The sequence below is a fragment of the Adiantum capillus-veneris genome, chromosome 22 (assembly GCF_014529385.1).
Source record: "Adiantum capillus-veneris isolate H3 chromosome 22, ASM1452938v2, whole genome shotgun sequence".
Lineage (NCBI taxonomy): Eukaryota > Viridiplantae > Streptophyta > Polypodiopsida > Polypodiales > Pteridaceae > Adiantum > Adiantum capillus-veneris.
In genome coordinates this window covers 27,124,967-27,146,498 of record NC_140952.1, presented here as the reverse complement: position 1 = coordinate 27,146,498, position 21,532 = coordinate 27,124,967, and the positions used below count along the sequence as shown (strand labels likewise).

At 38.3% G+C, this 21,532-nt stretch overlaps 2 pseudogenes; both read left to right on the top strand.

The window, feature by feature from the left end:
- The first annotated feature begins 6,659 nt into the window (after positions 1-6,659).
- On the top strand, positions 6,660-8,211 carry LOC147429072 (uncharacterized; annotated as a pseudogene).
- Positions 8,212-8,631: 420 nt separating this feature from the next.
- LOC147429071 (uncharacterized) lies at positions 8,632-11,330 on the top strand (annotated as a pseudogene).
- The last annotated feature ends 10,202 nt before the right edge of the window (positions 11,331-21,532 follow it).

Below are 21,532 nucleotides of genomic sequence, written 5' to 3'. Positions count from 1 at the left end.
AGCCTCAGAAATTTCCTTAGCACACATTTGAACTCCTCTCTTTCATCCTTTGTAAGTGTTGTAGACAACATACCTTCTAACATTCCTTCATCTTCCACCTTTTGGTTCTCTTGGGAACCTACCTCTTCCAAACCTTGACAAGAGGTCTCCTGGTTGTTTGGCTTAAACCTTACCCCCATGACTTCAATGGAGGACTCCTCTTCAGTAATGCTGCCGCTACTTTCTTCTTCTGAAGTGTTTTCAGTCCAATCTTCTTCCGTCTCACTTCGAGATGATTCTTCATGGAGCTCCTCTTGGCGTTTCTCCTTCATGTCAAAGACAACCTTCTTGTGATTGTCATTCCTGCAAATTAGTTTTCCACTCTCCCAATCCTGCAAAGCTCGCATTTTCATTAGCCATGGTCTTCCTAGGATAAATGGGTAACCATTTCCCTTGGTAGACATGACATAGAAATCCACTGCCTTCTTAATGTTTTACAAATGCCTATGCACGTAGCCTTGCTATTTTTTGCCATTTTCACTTTGATTTCAGGTGTCTCATGGATGTGTATGCCTAGTCTTTGCATGAGCCCTTCTGTCATGATGCAAATTTGTGCACCCCCATCCACTAGACCTTTCCTAACCAATCTTCCTTTGATGTAACAGTCTAGCACCGGTGTAATGTCCTCATTCATTTCATCTTGTGCAATTTTTACAACAGGAAAACTGTCTTTTACCTTTCTCCTAGTGCTAACTGACTTTGTTAAATCCCTCCTAACTTGTGGGCATAATGCAAGAAACTGAGGCCATGAGATATCAGGACCCTTACCTCGCATGTCTTCCAACAGGTTGTATGGAGCCATACCATGTCCAAGAGGGAAGTCTTGGAGATTGATACGACGTCGAGTCCTCTTAGCTTCCTTGGTCTCCTTTGCCTTCTTGCCTTGTCCATGGTCACTCTGTGATGGGACACCCTCTTTCTCTTTACCTTTTCCTCGGCCACGCTTAATGCCATTTGCTTCCATGTCAACCTCATTTGAGTTTGTCACCTCTACTACATGCACATTTGGATCTGGCAAAGGTGGAACTCTTTCTACCCCTTGTGGAGGTGGTCTTGGTTCATTTGGCCTTTGTAGAAGCCTTGGTTGTTGACCAGCTCCTTCTCCTGCATTCATCACTGGGTAATTCAAGTTAGCTCTCCCTGGCTCTCCACGGGGCCAAGGACAATTATACATCCCATGTCCAGACTCTCCGCAATTCCAACATTGCAAGACTCTCCTAGTTCGTGGCTCTCTCTCTTCTGACTTCTTTGCTTGTCCCTTTGGACCTACAGCTTGTGCAAGGTGAATTGTCAGGCTGCTTAAAGATTCATTTAACTTCTCAATCACTTCAGCCGTTACCTCAGGAAGCTCCCTAGATGTTGATGCTTGTGACTTACCTTTGGGTCTAAGAACTTCTATTGGAACCTCTCCCCTTAAGCACTTGAGTTTCCTATACTTCTCAGCAGCCCTAGTTTCCGCTGCATCAAAGGTAGCAGGTGCACCCGCCTCAACTTTTACCTTAAGGTCAGGAAAGAGTCCGGCTATGAACCTCTCCTTCTTTAGAAATTCTGCACCATCACCAGGGTTAGCAACATTTCGTATCCATAGAGCCCAAAGACGTAGAAACTCTTGCTTGTACAAGTAGTAGTCATCTAAGTCTTTTTGCTTATGAGAAACAATGTCTTGCCATAATTTCTGAGTGTTTTGGGGATCAAAGAAGTATTTCTTGAAACGATTCAAAACTTCCATGTAATTCCCCTTAACTTCCTCAGGCAAAGAGTCAAACCAAGTACTAGCATCTTTCCTAAGGACCACCTCAAACATTTCTACACGTTCTTGATCGGTTACTATCCTCTTGATACGGCAAGACATCTTGAAATTTGCTAAAAATAATTCTGCATCCTCTCCAGGCTCTCCAAAGAAAAGAGGGTATCCAGACATTTGGCGTTGGCTCTCCATTATTATGAAAGATTACAACACGAGTTACAATAAGGGATACAATAGAGATTTAGAACCACTCGCCTGCAAATGAAGAAGTGAGAAAATACCACTCTAGGTTTTCTTCTTCAGCTATCCAAGCTTCAATAAGGTCTCGATTTGTTTGATCAAAACAAAAGGGTAGACTATTGATGAGCTCTAAGAAGGGTTGAAATTCTTCAAAGCTAAGGCGATAAACAGAAATCTCTAGAACTTCATTTTTTGGATCCAAAAGAGCAACCACGTCCCAAGTGATAAATTGCACTTGCTCTACAATTCCCAATGCACAAGCGGTTTGTATAAAAACTAGATCTTCATGCTCGTCGAAGGCCGTGAGAAAGTAGCAATTGACTAGGAGCTCCTTTCCTTCGAGTTCCACACAGTCGGAGTGAGGCAACCTTCTCACAATTTCATAAAGAACATCCTCATCAAGTCCAATCAAGTTTGCAAGATTTAAAGACTCCACTTGTGCTACAAAATTCCTGGACAAAAACTCCTTAGGATTATGGTTAAATCATTCAAAAGCATAAAGAGATTTACAATGTCTCTATGAACAAAGTGTCATAGAAAGTAGAGAAGGATGAGAATTTATACAAATTTGCAATCTTCTCTATGCTCTCTTTATTAAGACAAGCTCTGAATAGCTCCCTATCTCCTTTGTTGAAAGCGAAAGGAAGACTATTAATAAGACGCAAATGAGGGAAAAATTCACCAAATGTGAGTCTATGAAGCATGAACTCTGGCCGCAAGTTTCCTGAAGAGTCTTCCTCAATGGTGAAATGCACTCGCCAAACGCCAAATTTCACTCTATTTACCAATCTTAGGGCACACACTAGTTGGATGAATGCGCGGTCTTCCTTAGTGCCCAACAACAAGAGGAAAATGGAATCCACGCGTAGGACCTTCCGTCTTAACTTCACCACCCTCTTGTTATGAGGGAGACTCCTTACTACTTGCTCCTGCAACTCAATTGGTAATAGAGCTAGATCTCTAAGGATTGAACTTTCACTGCACACACATTCCCAGTTAGAACAAATGATCGTTTTTTTGTTTCTTGTAACAACTTCGACAAAGAAAAAACAAACATACACACTATTTTGCCGGGCTGCACTTCATTTTAAAATAAAATGAACACATGTACATCAAAAGAAGTGTGGTAGTTGATGAGAGGTAGAATGACAGGGTTTGGTGATGCAAGAATTTCTCCTGCTCTTTGGGCACCAAACATGAACACCATTCGTTGTTGAAAATAGATCTTTCTACTAATTGCAACGTTTATTCTAATGTGTGGAGTAAAATGAAAGGGAAAAACCTCTATTCCTGGGCGATTATCCATGGCCTATGCATGTCCTAATGCTTAAAACAAAACAAAAATATAGACGTCCAAACTAAGGTCGTACCTAATGAGAGGCAAAATAAAAGGATTTACTGAAGCGTTTATCTCGGCCAACCTAAGAGGACCTAAAATTCTACGAATGACACGTTGAAATTGCAACTTAGTACTAACAATTATGTGTACCTTTTGCCTTGCAATGGGAATGAAGGGATCATACAAATCTTCGTGATTCATGCAAACTACTTGACTATGCTAAAGGTTGATTCTACACAAAAAATACACAAGCCGTCCTTCGTGGGGGCACCAATTTGAGGCGGTCCGGGGCGGGCAACAAGAAGAGCAACCTCTAGACACCCTTCAAGGCTCCCGTGCTGCTCAATGGGGCTGGGGCACAACACAACACAAACCAAAACAACAAACCCACAGCCAAATCCCAACTACACAAGGGGCACCACCTAGTTTTGGATGCGAACTAGGACGCGTAAAGAGAGAGAGAGAGAGAGAGAGATAGTGCTCGGGCTGCTTTGAAACGTATCGGCAATGATCAAGCAAACACAATTATATATGTAAGAAAGAGAGAGAAAGGGGGAGGGGGTGCTTGTTGCATTAATACCTTCTTACAAATCTGTCATGACAAATCAAAGTGAGATTAGTATTTGTTCAACATAGCTTGCGTAAATTTCACCACAACACATCACAAGAACAGCCACCCCAATCATTGTCTTAAGGCCAGGGGAGTCCTCTCCACCCTGTCGCCCTCTTACAGTATGTGGGATTTATGGCTAGATTGATGACAATACCAGAGACAAGCTATCAAGAACTTAACAAAAAACACCAAGACACTTACGCATCATTGTTGTCCATTACTTCACGTTGGAAGGGAGACAAAGTATCCAAGCTTAGTTCAAATCCACCCTCCTTGATTCAGTAAATGTTGGGCTTACACTAGTAGGAGAAATGATAGATTTCCTACTCTCAATTGAATGATCACTCTCTCTCTTACAATGGCATAGAGTTCCCTTGCTAATCCCCTATTACAACACATGCACATGCATAAGACAATGAGATTCCACTCAAGAGCTCCTTCTAGAGAGGTTGAGCTTGGCTTCTCAAGCTATAGCATAGTGCTCTTGCTTATGGCTCCCCCTTTGTGCTAGCTACACCCTCCTTTTATAGCAATTTTGAAGGCTAGGGTTACTCCTCTAACCATGGTTGGGTTAGATTTTCAGCAATTTATCTAATTTCTTTTGCTTGGAATTATCAAGAAGTTGGTGGGGAAAGAGAGAGGAGAGAAATGGAGGTGATAGGACTTTTCATAGTGGGTTAGTGTTAGTAGAGTTAGTATTAATTTATAAATGGAATTGGATATTTACAATGGGAGTATCCATGTAGGATACAAATAAGGAAGAAAAACTCTTAAGAGGTAAGAGAAGGTGGATTTCTTACAACGTTGATGCTCCAAGTGTCTTGAGTAGGGCCGATTTTGACGCTTGTTGACGGTCCACTAGCTTTGACGGTACATTTTTTCTCCACTCTTGACCTTCCTTGAGAGACAAGGTAATTGAAGCTGAGTAATCAACCACCATGATGCTGTCTTTTAAGAGAAGAGGCTGAATTTTGTGGTTTTTTTGAAAGATATGGGTAACTTGGAGGAGGAAAAATGAGACTAGGTGGTCAATTTTGGAATGGAATTGTGTGTGGGAGGTATGAGTTCACCATGGTTTCTCTTATTCTTCAAGGTTGAGGAGAAGGTGAGTAGGGTGCAGAGAGGAGGGGTGAGAGAGGTGGGGATGATGAGTGGAGAAGTGTGTGCGAAAGAGGAAAATGATAAAGTGGAAGAGAGAGTGTGGCTGCATAACATCGGAAAATTGGGGTCCACTAATAAAATCATAGCTCACAGCTCGTAGCTCAAAAAAATATGAAAAAATTTGAGGCAAAAGTTTAGCCCACGAGCTACAAATTTTGTTTGTATTACCTTTTCAAATTCGGAGAGCAAGTGAACTTTAAAAATTCAGCAAAACCGATCGTGTTTTTCCACTGCACAAGGTCCTTGTGGGGTCCTTCTTTGGATGATTCTTTTGAATACCTCCAAGAGTGAGCCCTCCATAGTGCATGTATGCATGCCACCTACCCTTGACCTTATTTGGTAGGTCTATAATTGAAGATATTGTTGAGATTATGATAAGTGAATCGTTCAACTAAGAAAATCAAATATTGAGGGGTCTAAAAAATATGTACATGTCAAATATAAATAATATAAGTGGAAAAAATATAAAGGGGTCAAAAGAAATCTCTCTCATTATGAAGCTACCATAAAAAGATAAATATTTTTGGTGTTCTAATTTTTTAGAAAAAAAACAAAATAGATGTAGGAAGGGAAAAATCACAATAGTGAAAAAAATATACAGGGTGGAGTTACACCAAATATAAGAGAAGCTTACATGAAATTATTTCTATATGGAATAAAGAGTATGAAAAATGGTAAGAGAAATTGTGGTAATGGTGAGGCAATGTACAGAGCATAAATAACACACCTAGGTAGAAATATTTAAATAAATACCAAAATAATTATGAAAAAAATCTTTTATTTAGGCCCTATATACAAAGAAATATTTACATACGCATGGGCCATAATATACTTATATTTTTTATTTTTTATTATTTTTTTGGCTCAACTAGCCCAATGCCTAGCTAATTGAGGGTTTTTTATTTCAGTAAGGAGATATGGGAAAAGTTCCCTAACTCACACGCACCTATATACAGTGAAAGGGTGAGGGTAAGCCACAGTGTTTGGGTGATTTTGGTAGGGTGAGGTAACTCACTGTGGCAATTACAAAGAGCCCAAAAAACGGCTATCACCGGCAAAATACCTATGAATACATAGATTCTAGACCAATATGAAGGATTTGTAATCATATATATGGGACTAGCTAGCGCTTGTCCCCATACTTTGCCGCTGCCATATTGTACAAGCTCACAAGGTCTATCACAGAGTTGTATTGCCCCCACAATGTTGTATATTGGCTTTCCACACCATCAAAAGGGGCTATAGATGCCACACTTATTACCCCTTTGACCTTCAATTGTGTTATGAGCTGCCCAATGCGTGACACAAAGGTCTGCGTTGAGACCCCATCGAAATGCTTTCGAAGTATACCACATATGACATACATATCTCATTCAAGCCATAAGACAAGCAAAGTTCGTTTCAACACTGCTCCATGCCAGGGGTTTCGCTGGCGCAACCCTTGTGAAAATTTAGAATGATGCCACACAGAAGATGAGAGTTGTAGCGTCAAAAGTGGAGCAAATTTAGATTCTTAGGCTATGAGTCGTTGGGCAGCCAGCATGATCTGTGGGGATGGTGCTAAGCGGTCGGGTGTAGGGTAGCCTTCAAGGCAGTTCTGAGGTCTTTGTTTTGTCCATACCAACTCTTGTGATATGCGATCTGATTTACAAAAAAAAGGCGGATATGGAGTTTTGATGTGCCAGCCTGGGTATTAGTCATTGGAAGGTCGCATGGGGGGGGGGGGGGGGGGGGGGGGGGGGGGGGGGGGGAGTTGGGGCATAACTCGTCTGGTTTTAAGTATAGAAGGCCAATGCTAAGACCTCCACACACACACAACACACACAACACACACACACACACACACACACAATGCATGTGATGTCGGATTTTAACTGAAATGCATGTTCTTAAGTTTTGAATTTTAAATTTGTCCCATAAATAAGCATCTTGTTTTGAAGAAATTTTAAATGTATGTAAGTTTAATATTTTGTTGATATTCGTTTATTTGTTCTTTGTGAAAGGCTTCTAGATTTGGAAAGAGGACAAAAGGTTCATCCAAAGTCATACGCAAGAAGAGGAAATCTGTTGCTAGCAGCGAGGATAGCGAGAAATCAGTTGTGATAAAGATGAAAATTCTCAGGCTAATCAACAAGTAGAAGACATTCATGATGATCAAGGAGATAAAGAGGCCACCAATGATAAGGATGTAGATGGGGGTATGAAGGACAATGAAAAGGTGACATATGACAAAGAGGTTGAGGAGGTCATCCCACAAGCTATTATCAGGTCTCAAGGCTCGGAGTTTATAGACAGTTTAACCCTGAATAAAGTATACCCCCTATGATTCCTCTTTGCAAGTGTTTGATAAATGAGAGAGTACAAGAGCTTAGAAGGGACCTTTCTCTACTTAAGAAGGTTTTTGAAGAAGAAGGGTACCTTAAGATGAAAGGTATGTTCATCTTATCCATAAATCTTCCAGATGGTTCAAGTAGATATGTTAATGAGGACATTACAAACACCTGGGACAAGTATTAGCATATGGTTAACAAAGAGTTTGAGGATGATCTTGAAAACAACGATCAATGGTCCATGTTGAAGGGAAAGATGTTCTTTGTCTGGGAAGGGAATCATCAAGCGGCCTCTTGCATGGAGAGCATAAGCAAGGTCTCACGTAATGACAAGAAGAAACATGTGAGGGTTTTGGCACAATTTATTGTCCCTACCCAGCAAGAGGAGTTGAGATTAATTGTTGCTCTTCAAAGATTGAACATGTAAGTCTTATTTTCATTTGTACATTAAATTTGTCTTTGTCTTTGTTTTAATGATATGTCTTGATTTAAATTTTTTATGGTTTATTGTTTATGTAGAATGAATGAAGAAGCAATCATTAAGAACAACCTTAAAGACTACTTGTATCATACAAGTACCATTTGTTCTTTAGATGGGTCTCAAATCACTGAATTTTTTGCTAATGTTGAATGAGTGTCAATGGAGAAAGCAAGGGCTCAAGAAGCACAATCAGGAAAGAGGGTTTGGTATCCTCTTACTCAGTCTATCCTTGGTCCCATGGTTTATGGGGTATGTACTTAAATTTGTTAAGGTTTGGTAAGATTCTAATAATATTTTTGTTTCTTGATACATTTTATTGAAATGGTGTATGCAGAATAAATGGAAGTCTGATTTACAGGTAGCATTAAATAATATACCTCTTACTTTGTCACAAGATGAGCGTGTGAGGGTTGAGATTCAAGCAAAGAGGAATGTTGTTAAAGCTTACAATAGACGCATGACTCGGGTGAGTACTACACTCTATTAAAAGTATAATAAAAAGATTTTTTTGTTTATTTCGTTTGGTTATTGTAGAATCTATCCGTGGTGAATCCTGCTAATGGAGAAGAATGGTTTCTAATTTTATGGAGTATTCCTTTTGAGGATGAAAAATTCAAGGTTACAATAGAGAAACTCTACTCTATATCTTGTGCTACATGTTCTCAAGAGCTAAAGATAAAAATGCTAAAGCTTTTGGGAGCGGATGAGAACTTTCGCCAAAGTTTTGGAATGCCTTTGGGAGATCATTTCTATATCCCTTGGTTGGCCAAGGAAGTATGGATGGATCAAGTCTTGGAGGATGCAAGAAGGCTTTTACAACAGGTTGTAGATTCCACACATGGATTTCACAAGGTGGTTTTGCCTTTAGATGTTCACTTGGAGTCATATTTTGAAGACATTGTTAGTAGATATAGAGGAGTAATTTTTGATGAATTTCAAAAGGAGATGAATGTGGCTACTCCACCATCAAAGCATGTGGACTTGAAAAATTCTTCCCGTCGATTGGTCTATAGGTAATTCCTATGTTATGCATTTTGCTAAGTGACTATTGTTGTTTTATATAAGTTCGTTTTATTTAAGGTTTATGTAATCATATTGTTGTAGGTTCTTGATGTATCTCATAAGAAGTAAGAAAATCACTTGCATGCCTGACATATGTAAAGCATGGACAATTATGTGTCCTCCTGCATATAGTATGTACACCTCCACTATCTTTAGAGAGAACAATGATTCAAGTGGAGCCTTTCTTCTCACGGATTGGGAGGGTAAGCACTGCCCTTTGTGGATTGATATGAAGAAAGGTGAGTTTCTAGAAGAGGAGAAGGAGAATTATCTTCGTCATTTGAAGGGTGAATGTAACTCCGACTCAGGGTCATCAGGAGAGATGACTGTTGAGCAAAGGAAGAAGATGGAGGAAGAGTTGAAAGCTCTCAAAGAAAAAGAAGATCAAGAAAGACAAGATCAAGGCAAGAATCGTGGAGGCCGTCCACCATCAAGCAAGGGTGGAATGTCAATCAAGGGTAAGTAAGTTAAATTGTTGGTGGGAACAATATGTTCTTGCTATTCTTTCTTTTGTTATGTCTTATGCTAATCATTATGGCATGGATTGATTTGAATAAAAATGTGTTATTTTTTTGGCTATTATTAGAAACAAGAAAGTTAGGAAGTTCTCATAACCAAAAGAATGTTGGAAAGGGAGCTTTGATTCATGCACCTTTGGCTAGTTTCCATTCCATTCAAAAGAAAGGAGACATAAAACAGTCAAAGATTTGGATTTATGATTACATTGATCTTGGCAAGGAGTTCACTGCAAGAAACTTCAAGGATGGTTTTGTGGTGATGTGAGAGTTTTTTGTTGGCTTGGGTGAACGTGAGAAGATAAGAAATGGAAAACCTAGTGCATGAAGTGTTGATCTTACTGTTATCGATCTTCCTACTTGTAAGAGAGTTTTCAGTGCTATCTTGTATACACCATGCATATACTTAGCTCAAATTCTTAACACTCAAATACAATAATTTTGCTTCTAGGTGGACTTGTTCAAGGTTTTGATGGAATTCCTGCATGGAATGAGCTAACAGATGACCATGTCAAGTTTTCATTGGTGGTTGCATCTACAGTGATGGATGACATGGGTTGGGTGCTTGTTCTTTGTCCTACAGGGATTTAATATTTACGTGATCACTCAAAAACTTTATGTGATCACAAACTTTAATTAACATTAACAATGATATAAATTGGCTTTTTTCAAAATTGGTTTCTTCCCGCTTCATCAAATAGTTTAAATGCATGACTTTGTCAACGTTAACAAAAGATTCACCTTGCCAACTTGATGTTCACTCTAATGTCATTTTGAGTGATTACGTGAGTTTCAAATCCTTGTTGTCCTAGCACCGCTCTTAGTCTTGTGGAGCGCTTGGCCACACGCACAGGCCTAGAGCTAAGTTTTAGGTGGATCATGGAGAGCTCTGAGCCATTTTCATCACGAACAAAGAATGGGCATATACACATAAGGTAATAAAGCATCCTTCAAAAAACATGGACAATTCTTTAAAAGAAATTTGATACATGAAAAATTGACTTTTTTATGTGTTGTTTCCATGGCTATGATAGATGAATGTATTCTATGATTTGGCATTTCACAAGGCAGGAAGTAATCCTTCATTTGATCATGAGACTGCTCAAAAGGTTTGTGTGTCATTGTTTATTATTCAATGTGATTGTTTTGCACTAAATTCTTAAATGTTCATCCATAGCGGCCTCATTTTCTTGTATGGTAGGTGTGGAGAGTCTTGCAACAAGATCTCTCAATGGAGATTATTAGTCACTACTTGCCATTGTCTGCTCACACAACACGTAATGGCAAGAGTGGTGGTGGAGAGGCATGTTAGAGAGGAGTGCTGCCCATATGCTATTGTTTGTAGAGGCCTTGTGCCCTAAAATAGGTACATGTTTGGAGCTTGGTGGTGGTACAGGGCCTTTATTAAAGGCAGCTATGCACACTTCTCGTGGTTGCTTGGTCGTGGAGAGTGATCCAGAGATATGTGAGGGATACTTGTCTCCTTTTGTACAGGAGTACTATGGTGCTCCGCAGGTTGCCGAGCTTGGAGATAATGATGATAGCATTGATGATGTGGGGAATGATTTGGTTGTTAATGATGTGCCTTCAGACTAGTGAGTTTTCTTTATTCATTATTTTATAGAACCTAGTTTTTATTTTTTATGACATTATTATCTCATTGTGATTGATAGTGAGCTACCTTGCTATGCAGAGGCAATGGCAAGGCACATGGCGACCACCTATTCATATGACTAATCACTCACGCACGAAAGGCGAAGGCGAAGCTGTATCTTCATTGATGACCACATAGATTTGGAGTAGTCTTCTTTAGAGTGGATCTTATTTTTCATGATCACTTAGCTTCTTTTTGGGTGTGCAAAAACTTGATTCTAGCCATGCAACTACTATTTTCCTTTAGTTTTATTGACTTCTAAACTTTGAGAAATATGTATTTGGGCAAAACATTGCCTAGACTTTTGGACTACATTAGGCTTGTTTTGTCTATGCAAACACTTGATTACGGTCTTGCAATATGCTATTGTCATTTGGTGTAGAGTGATGTTTTCTTTGAGGCCTCATAAAGATCTTACATATATGGACATAACAATGCCAAGACTAGTGGACAATATCATTCTTCTTGTCATTCATTGATGATTGCTCAATATTAAGATGACACTAGCTAATTGTTTATTGTAAAATGTACTTTTTTCTTGTCACTCATTATTGAGTGCTCAAAATTGGGATGACATTAGGGTCTACTTCAAATAAATTAGAAGTATTGTCTGTGTGTGCACGGGTGCATATCTCCCCTCAAAAATGCCTCCTTCCATTCTCGGCCTCTTTTTATAATATCACGCTTGACAGTCGTGTAAAATTCATTCGTAATGTGTGGGTATAGCATGGGCTTCGTGAACTCATGGGCTTGTAACACTAGATGTCAATTTGAAAAGACATATCTAGTTAAATTTTCATGACAGTTGGAAACTTTTTGAAATTGTATGATTGCTTCAAAATCCTCGTGTGAGGTCTCTCATAAGGAGAGAATGTTTTTTGTAAAATAGTCCGTTATACAAATAAGAATCTGGCCGATTTTTTAAAGGAAAATACATGAACTTGAAATAGTGCTTAGATAGGATTACACACACATATGCAAGGTGGAGTGGTGACCCCTTGATCCTAGTGATTAGTAAGTATATGAACGCATGAAAGTTTGTTCTGACATATACACATGCATATATATTGGATTAGTTGTACATGTGATGTCTATGAGGTTTGCTAAAAATTGTTGATTTCTCATCATTTCACTCTACAACTCCCTCCATGAGTTAGTCATTCCACTTCTAAAGATGTATAATTATGTGTATCTAAATAATTATCCACATCAAGGTGGAGCGGTGATCCCTTGATGATTTGATAATTTGAGCATTTGATGCTAGTGATCCTTGCAAGATATAGAACTCTAAATTATGTAGAACTTATAAAAAAAACATTTTTTAAGCTCATTACAAGTTAAGAAATACGCATGCACACATCCACATATATGCGTGCACACACACACACACTTACACTTACACATAGATATATATTTTCATATAGAAATATACATAAATTATTCACTTTTAGATGTTGCTTGAGTAATTCTCTTGCTCGTGTTGCTCATGAAATTATGCTAGCATGACTGACGTACTCCATTTCACAGAAGACATAAGGGGTAAGTTCTAAAATGATCAAAGAACATTTCTATGCAGTCGGGTAGCAGGTCTAGGTCCCGAAAAAAACGCTAGAATCCCAGCTGTGTACAGACTCTTACAACACAAAAACGACCTTAGTGGCATATCATCTCAACCGAATTGGACAAGATTTGAATTGTAGAATGTCCCTAGATAGTTAGCATGTCCTTAGATAGTAGAACACTTCCATATTATCAGATGACCATTTGGTAGGGGTCCCCAAGTAAATAATCTAGGTTTTTGCCACATACTAGAATTGAACTCTGACTCCATGGGCAACATATAGCCAAGGTCTATAAACAATGTATGTAGATGGTTTCAAGAAAATAGTCAAGGAAAGCTCTCTAACAGCAGGAAACATCTCGCAGGCTACAAAGCGTCAATTTTGACATATGGAGTCAAACTGACTCCAAATGAGCCCAAATTGGATGAGCAACATCAGGACTATGTAGCGGACAAGTCAATGGCTTCAACAGGGACCAAACAACTCTACACACCAAGTGGTAACAAAAATCGGTGATTTCAGAGTCGACAAAAGCTTAAAGTGATGCCGACATGACCAAATATTACCAAACTCATTTTAGGACTTTTTTTAGATGTAATGAAGATGTATAGGTCATAAAATTGTCTTTTTGAGCATAAAATTCAATTGCAGTAAATAATCACGCGATTATTTACTTTTTTTATAATTGGCTTAAAAACCATGATCGTGCTTCACCTATCCTAGTACACATCTACCTCATGTCACAATTCAAGAATGAGCGCAAAATGTCCAATAATTCTCAGATTTTGTCAAAAAATGCACTAAAAGCTCTTTAGTCCAAATTTTGGATTAATTGTCATATTTTTTGATCCAAAACTTTCCATATCTCACACAGAGGGTCTATAGCATGTCTAGAATCAATTTGCAAGGAAAAAAGTTCAAATTGATAAAAAATGTTAATAATCGCGATTATTTACATTTTTGCCAGAATGAGCCCAAATTTCATCTTTGGCCTCATGGAACCAAAGTAGATGATGTGACAAGCCCACCAATCAAAATTAATCACATTTGGATCTCAAAACCCCAAAATCCCATCATATCTACCGTTTCACAATTTCAAGACTAAATCTGGCACCGTTTCCACCCTGTACACTCAAATGAGCTCACACTTCACTTAGAGTATCTAAATCACATGTCCTTCAAGCCTATGAAGTCAAAAGTGCAAAAATATGGGAAAAATCCCCTACTATAAATAATCACGATCATTTACTTTGCTTGCAATTTTTGCCTGGATTGAATGATTTTGATCTATACATGTTTTTATGCATCTATGCATGCTCCAAAATTGGTTTGAAGCAAAACGGACATCAATTGCCAGCAATTCAGACACAAGGCATGTCAGAGCGTAATTTGTGGAATTTTTTAACTTTGCAACTGTATTCTCCTAATAGGTGCATTGCAAGCTGCTGAGAAAGCAAAGAAGAGAAGACCCAAAAAGAAAAGTTGCAAGAGTTTCCATCATATCAGTCCAGTTCTGTGAAGACAGCCAAAGTCACCTACCTGTCAAAAGAACAGCTTAAAGAGCACAATACCATAGTCTTCATTGGAAGATTCAAAAGTGAAGAGGGAATTCAGGTGGAGTTGCAAATGCTACCTAAAGAAGCCTATGATGTAGCAGCCAAGCTAGCTACAAAAGAAGCCAACAAGAGGTTAGGACTTCGAGAATTTTATGATCAAGAACCATATAGAGTAGACTTCCAAAGGGCTTACGAACTATTGTCAACAATTAAATAGGATGGATCTGCCCAGATCATAGATTAACGAGGACAGAAAGTCGAAGTAGTCATCAACAAAGGCATAGTGGCTGAAGCACTAAAACTACCCACACTAAAGGTATGACAATGAGAGGCAGAGATAGGAAAACACCTGGAACATTCACAAAGAGTATAACTACAGCCACCTTCACCAATCTTATGCTAAAGCAAGTAGAGGATCTCATCCGCCTATACCACCAAGCTACAGGTCAGACTCCAGATCTATGGAATCCAAGGGAAGTCAAGGGTCCTAGAACCAAAAACCTTGAGAAGAAGATCCAATAATATCCAAAATAATGTTAGAAAGGATGTATGTGGAAGCTGAAAACCTGAAGATACAAGAAGCATTAGCTGAAGCTCAAAGAAAAGCCCAAGAAGAGTCAACTACTCAACAGCCACAGCAAGCAGAAGTTGGGAAACCAACAGAAACTTAATAGGAACAGGGGGAGATGTCTCCAAGACCATCTTCACCAAATACCAAACAAGAGGATCAGCCTTTTCCTAGTCCAATCCCTTCAAACACTAACCAATTAGATGAAGGCAGGGAAATAAAAGGAGATGGGTTACAGAAAGAGAAGAAAGCCAATCAAGAACAGCCAAAAGAAACAACCAAAGATGAGGCTCGACCTTCCAAAGAGCCTCAAGCAGAATCCAAAGAGTGGGAAACAATGAATGAAATTATCACTCAAGTCAATGAGTATGCAAAGCAGATGCAGTTGATGACTGAAAAAATGTAAACAACAGCTCTTAGCTGCAGTGCTAAAGCTCGAGAAGTTGAGCAGGTGATTGATGCGCTCCAAGACGAGCTTGAAGATAGAGTGAATATCATTGAAAATCTTCAAGGCCAAATCAAAGAGCTCAAAAGCGAAGCTAAACAACATCAACACATCAAGGAAAAACAACCAAAGGAAATGAAAGAGTTAAGGGAGTTCCTCACCCAGTTATCATATGTCTGTAAAAGCAAGGAGTAGCAACTAACTGAGGTGACAAATAAACTTATGAGCACTACTCAGTCAGTACAAAAGCTCCAGGTACATTTGAATGTAGAAAATGCTTCTTTGCAATACTTAGAGTAGAGAATTAATGACCAAACGGCATTTCTAAAGCAAATAAGGAAAAATTCAGCAGTAGCTTCACTCAAGGGGACTGATGAAGTTTACAAAACTTTAAAGAATTGGAACTTGAGTTGAAGTTGGAACAAGAACAGAGAAGAAGAACAAGAACAGAGAAGGGACCTCGTCTTAAGTTGGAACAAGAACAGAGAAGGGACCTCGTCCTAATGCGCATGCAAAGGGAAGAGAAATTGCTTAAAGAGATAGAAGAATTAAAAAAATCCAATCAGTTTGCTGAGAGAAGATGTGGAAACTCAAGAGGAGGCAGGTACATCTGAACAACCGAACCTAGAGATACCATCAATCTCCTTTGCAGATATAGAAACACAACCAATTGAAGGGCACACATAAAGTTTTCAATTTGAAGTACCAATCATAGACGAGGAACAAGTGCCAATGGTCCAGCTCTCTAAAGCTAAAGAAGATGCACTTAAAGAGAAAAAATTTCAAGAAGTGGATGTTGAATGGAAAGCGGCGATGGATTGGGAGTTGAGGGTTCTTCACTCCATCAATGTAACTCAAGTCACTCCTAATCAAATCAATTCTCAGTGGCATCAACAATCGTTGCCATATCCTTTGATAAAGGTGGAGCTATTACAAGTAAAAGAAAGACTCTACACCGATATGCAAGAACAGGGTCAGATGCTCTCCACCCCACATGGAGAAAAAATTGATTGAACAAAAACTCAAGGTATCTCATATTGTTTACAAGGGCACCGGCATCAATTCAAAAGGACCCAATATTTTGTCATGTACCAAGCGTAAGGACATGGCAAGCACATGAAGCACTAAAAAAGAAAAGGCCAACCTGGCTCAACTACCCAAATTAGAGCAAGGACAGGCAACTGAAGAATACATGGTGAAAACCCTAAAGGGTGCCATGAACTTCTTCAAGAGCCTCCCTTACCTCTCGTGTGCAATGCTTTTTAAAATCTGCAAAATTCTGCTCACATGTATCTAAGCTTTTCATGAGCTTGAACAAGTAGGAGCCCCATGGATGTCATTTTTAGAAGGTAACCAAGGCTTATGCTATGATTTAAATGGACAACCTTCAGAAGAAGTCCTTTATGGCTTCTATGCCAGATGCATGTTCTTTCCATCGAGCAATATGTTGGCATTTGAAGAATCTTTTTACACCAAGTTCTTCACATGGCGTACAAAGATTTTTGGACCAATGATCAACAATTTAATTACAAGTTTCGTCGGATATTCACCCATAGAACTAAAAAATAAAGTTAATAATCAGTTTTTGCAAGTCCCTGATGAAGAAGTATGCATTATATATCAAAAAGCACTTCAAGCACTTAACGACCGTCTCGTCGGTCGTCAACCCGAAGACTATAAAACTATGTCAAGGGATGACACAGTCGAGGAGGGGGGGAATGTTAGCAGCAAGCTAACCCATGTAACATTTTTTAGGAGCTTTATTGTAAAAATACTTATTCTTTTGATAAATCGGGAATATTGCAACTTCTTTTGAGCGAGTGGATATTGTAATCTATGAGCCGGACCTATAAGCTTCTAGATTGTATCAATTTATCCTCCCAGATGATTAGGTTTTTACCTAAGAAACCTTGGCTAACATATAAAAGCCAATTTTATAAAGTTATTATTAAGTTCTTTGATAAGAAATACACAGCATGAGCTTACGGCACTCTCTTCTCTCCTTCTCTTGCTTCTATATCCCTTGTCAGTTGTCACATTGGAGTTCCATCTAGTGCATTGTAACCACAAGTAAAAGCTTTACGCATTGACATAAACAAATCATGATAAATCGTAGCTTTTGAAGTCATTGAGTCGTAGTATAATTTCATCATAAGTAGGAATTTAAGCTAATAAATCACAAAGTAAGCATAGGCAGGGTATTGGGGCATCATTGCTAAGCATTTAGATGCATTTGGGATCAGAAAGACTAGGTCAAAATCTCACTCTGTTAATAATCGCATTTTTTGCAACTCATCAAAAGTGAGATTTGAGACCATAAACATGTGTTGTTAGGTCTTATATACTTGTCCTAGAATTTTCATAGCAATCGGATGTCATTTGATGTTCTAATAATGATCATGTCTGCTTGTTGTTGATTAGCAACTAGCTTTTGATGACTTATGTCATTTGAGTGTAGCTTGTGTTAGATGCAAATTATCTGTTGTTTTCCAAGAGATTAATACCCTTTTGTAGCCTCCATGCACTAGTCGAGTCAACTTCGCTCCATGGATTGACAATTATGTTCGCGGTTCTCACTACGTCTGTAATAAGATGAGAGTGAGGTTAGGAAACCCATCCACAGCACCCGCCGAGTTTGTGGGTACTCCCACTAGACCAAGACTCACTCCTATATCTATTCCCAATCCGGGGGGCATTTAATGAACTTGAGCTCAAATTAAACCAATGATTATTAGTCTCAGCCAAAAAGGACCATCCCCCATAGCATTCCACCCATAAACACCTGTGTTGGCCTTTTTCTAAATATGTAAAGTAATTTATTCACACGTAAGACTTCTATGTTATGTTAGGTCTATTCACGTCAAATCTTCTTAATAAAGTTTTAATCCTAGCTGATATTTATATTAGATTCGTTGATTTATATTCCCATAGTTCATTGTTCATTTTAACGCTTATTCAAACAATATTTTAAGAAAAACAATGAGTTTCTTGGAGGTTAAGGGTTTTGTCTCAACGTTAGCTTCTAAGTTAGTCCCATCTTTGATCGTATCTCTATTTTAAGTTAGCCCCATCTCCATAGTTCCTTGTTTATTTTAATGTTTATCCAAACAAGACCTTAAGAAAAACAATGAGTTACTTGGGAGTTAAGGGTTTTGTCTCAACATCACTTTTAAGTTAACCCCATCTTTGATCATATCTCTATTTTTCTTTGTTATATCATTTTCCATCCATTGAGCATCTCCATGGAAGCGGTGAGAGTTTTATGTTCAATCATCACTTTTATGAATCTACCCCCTTGCTCCCCCCTCCCCTCATAATTGCAAAACAAACTTGAAAAGTAGACAAACTTAAAATGACAATGTGTATGCTCTTGACAATTTGTGAATGCAAAACTTTAGAGCTCACTAAACTTGTCATCTTATTGGTATCAATGGTAAAATTGTCTTTCGTCAATTGTGTAAGAATAGAGCAGGAACTTTCAATGAATGATGGTATAAGTGTAGAATACAGAGTTCCTATGAGTGATCATGCTAGTGTAGTGTAAAATGGTATAAGTGTAGAATATAAAGTTCCTATGAGTGATCATGCTAGTGTAGTGTAAAATGGTCATGCAATTGAAGTCTTATCAAGTTTTCATTAAGATGGATTTTAGGTGTACCTCTATTTTTGTGGAGATGATTAAATAGTGAAGAGAGGAGAGGACTAAATTTTTGGGAGTTTTCCAAAGGACTAGAGAGGGAGTATAACGTTATTTAGAGTGGGAAATCGCTTTCAAAAGAAGAAACATTAATTCATGATAAATTAACTTCAAATCTCAACTTCATAATCTTGGACTCAAGTTCATAAATCTTTCCCTAATCTTGCATGCATACTTTATAGAGAGGGACTTTCCATTCCTTTGTTAACTTGTGTGCTTAATCAAGAAAGGTTAGTGAGCATTTCTTGAGAGAGTTAGAGGAGAGAGAATTCCTTTGAGCTTTTCTAAAAATAGTAGTGATAATAATAATATGTCTCTTTTAGAAAAATAAAATTAGTTCAAAGTTTAGTATTAAAAGAATCCAATGCTTAATTACCTCTAGTTCATGGCAATTGTCTCAATTTAGGTAAGTAAATTAAAACAAGCAAACAAAAAGCAACTCATACGTATATAAAAACAAATCAACTAATAAGAGTTTTTTTGGGGTGATTATTATTATTAATAATTTCACTATCCATCATGCATACTACTTAGATAAATATGACCTCCAAGAACATATCAATAAAGAGAGTGCTTTTTGCTCTCTTGTAGGCCATATTAGCCTTGTAATCTAAAGAACTGAAAAACAAAATTTGAAAGTACGTCGTGTTTAGTAGGTTAATGAGATCACTAGTTGAGAATGGGAAAAAAATCATGTAATTGAAAGGAATAACATAAATAATTAGGTAAACCAAATTCATGGTGTGAAATAGTAGGAAGATGAAAAGGAAAATGATACATTTAGTATGTATAGGGTAGAGACTTCTCCTTACATTTAGTATGTATAGGGTAGAGACTTCTCCTTACATTTAGTATGTATAGGAAAATGTTACATTTAGTATGTATAGGGTAGAGACTTCTCCTTACTTGGAAGATTGTTGAAGAAGCTTGATGTGAGGTAGCGAACCCTCTTCTTCTTCACCTTCAATTTGAATTCCATAACTTAGGCTATCCAAGAATACATTGGGATGGGAGGATAGAATAAGAAGAAGGAAATGAAGCTACGGCAAGCTTGAGAGCTAAGAGAGAGAAAAGGTGGTGTGTGTGTGTGAGCATGTGTGAGAAGCTTGGCTATGGTTTCCACACAAGAGATTTGGCTAAGGATTTTTCAACCTTGGAAAGGAGGCATTGTTTGTAAGATAATGTCTATGGATTCCACAAACTTGCTCTCTAACTTACACTATGAAAAATGAGAAGGGAATTTGCAGAAATGAGAAGGGAAGCCCTACTTTTATGCACATGTAATAAAAGGTCTTTGACAAGTGTTTTTCACTTATCTTTTTTCCTTATAAATTAGCTTCTTATCAAAAAATTATCTTAGAAGTTTTTGCTTCCTTTCTTATTATCGAGGCTTCTTATACAAGCTATCTACTTTTTTATCACTTATCTAAGCTCCTTATACAAGTGTTGGTGGACCGTTGTGATCGAGCGGAGTAGCCTAGCGAGAACTCAAACAAACATAGATACGTCAATTCAAGGACATAGCTGATCCAACAAGTGCATGGAAACATTTGAATGCAATTCCCCAAAAACAATGCACCAAGGAGAAAGGTGTCACTCTCAAGCCACGAAGCAACTAAAGGAAAAAATGCCTAAGTCTTTCGTGCAGTCTATCTTTCACTCTAATGGTCGTGCCAAATGAGCTCCAAATGACATGAAACTTGAGATTAGGGATCTCTAGGCTATTGGTAATAAGTTTTCAACAACAAAACCTGCAAAAGTTATCATCGAGTAGATGAGCAACCGCAATTGTTTCCACCTCTCACCTTCGCCAAAAATGACAAATGAAGTGTCGTTTTGCTCCTCCTAAGGCGTACTTACCTTTGTCCATGCTTAGTTTCACTCAAAACACCATTAACAACTCAAAATGAGAAAATAAACACACAAGCTAATCTAGAGATAAAACCTCTCATTGCGTCTCACACACACACACTCAAACAGAGCACATTAGACATGTACACGATGCCAAGAATGAGAAGCAACACATGAAGTTTCATTAGCAATGTTTACCTGTACAAAGATTAGTGAGCATGCAAGTATAGGTGTGTCCTTCACTAGGTACACTCAAAAGTTAAAAGATCCTCTAGTAATTACAATTTTTGGCCAAGGTTAAAAATTGGGTATTTGGCTACAAAGGGCTATTTACTTCAAAAAAACGTGATGGACTAGGGTATCTAGACTCTCATTAAGTACAAAACTGTTTGGAGACAATCACATTCTTTTAGGTTCAGGAATAAAAATGCCAGCTTAGGCAAAAAATAAATGATTAAGTGGATGCATTCTTGTAGACGCATCCGAATTGTCATGATTGAGTCCCTTGCTTCAACACTCTCCCCTCACTGCTTCTTGACATCCCTGAAAAGACTTCACTCTTTGAGCAAGGACTTTCTTTGTTACTATTCATCAACATATTGTTGGAATGCCAGCATCATTTGCTGCACTTGATCCTCCTCCTGTGGTTTGTAGATTCTTGTCAAAGGTTTT